This window comes from Cyphomyrmex costatus, unplaced genomic scaffold, assembly GCF_001594065.2.
Source record: "Cyphomyrmex costatus isolate MS0001 unplaced genomic scaffold, Ccosl1.0 scaffold91, whole genome shotgun sequence".
In the NCBI taxonomy this organism is placed as follows: Eukaryota; Metazoa; Arthropoda; class Insecta; order Hymenoptera; family Formicidae; genus Cyphomyrmex; species Cyphomyrmex costatus.
The window spans coordinates 290,124-290,432 of NW_017280495.1; positions in this window are offsets into that span (position 1 = coordinate 290,124).

Here is a 309-nt window from a genome sequence, read left to right on the forward strand (position 1 = left end):
CATGGTTTTTAATAATCTAAATTAGGAAGAATATTATTCATTAATAATAAGATAAAAAGAGTTTATTTCTCAAATCTTACTGCTTATAATCTTCTCCATTAGAGAAATGATTTTAAACCAAGTGAGAGATGGTATAGAATGATTGCGTAAATATTTAAAATTATTAAAAACCTAAAAATAATTATCAAGAGATTGAAATAAAACTATGATCTGTAAATTGATACTCCCCCATTCTGTCTTTCTATATGACAATCTCAGACAATAGTTATTTTATTTCTTAAAAATACATAAAGTTGAGAAAACGTTCGT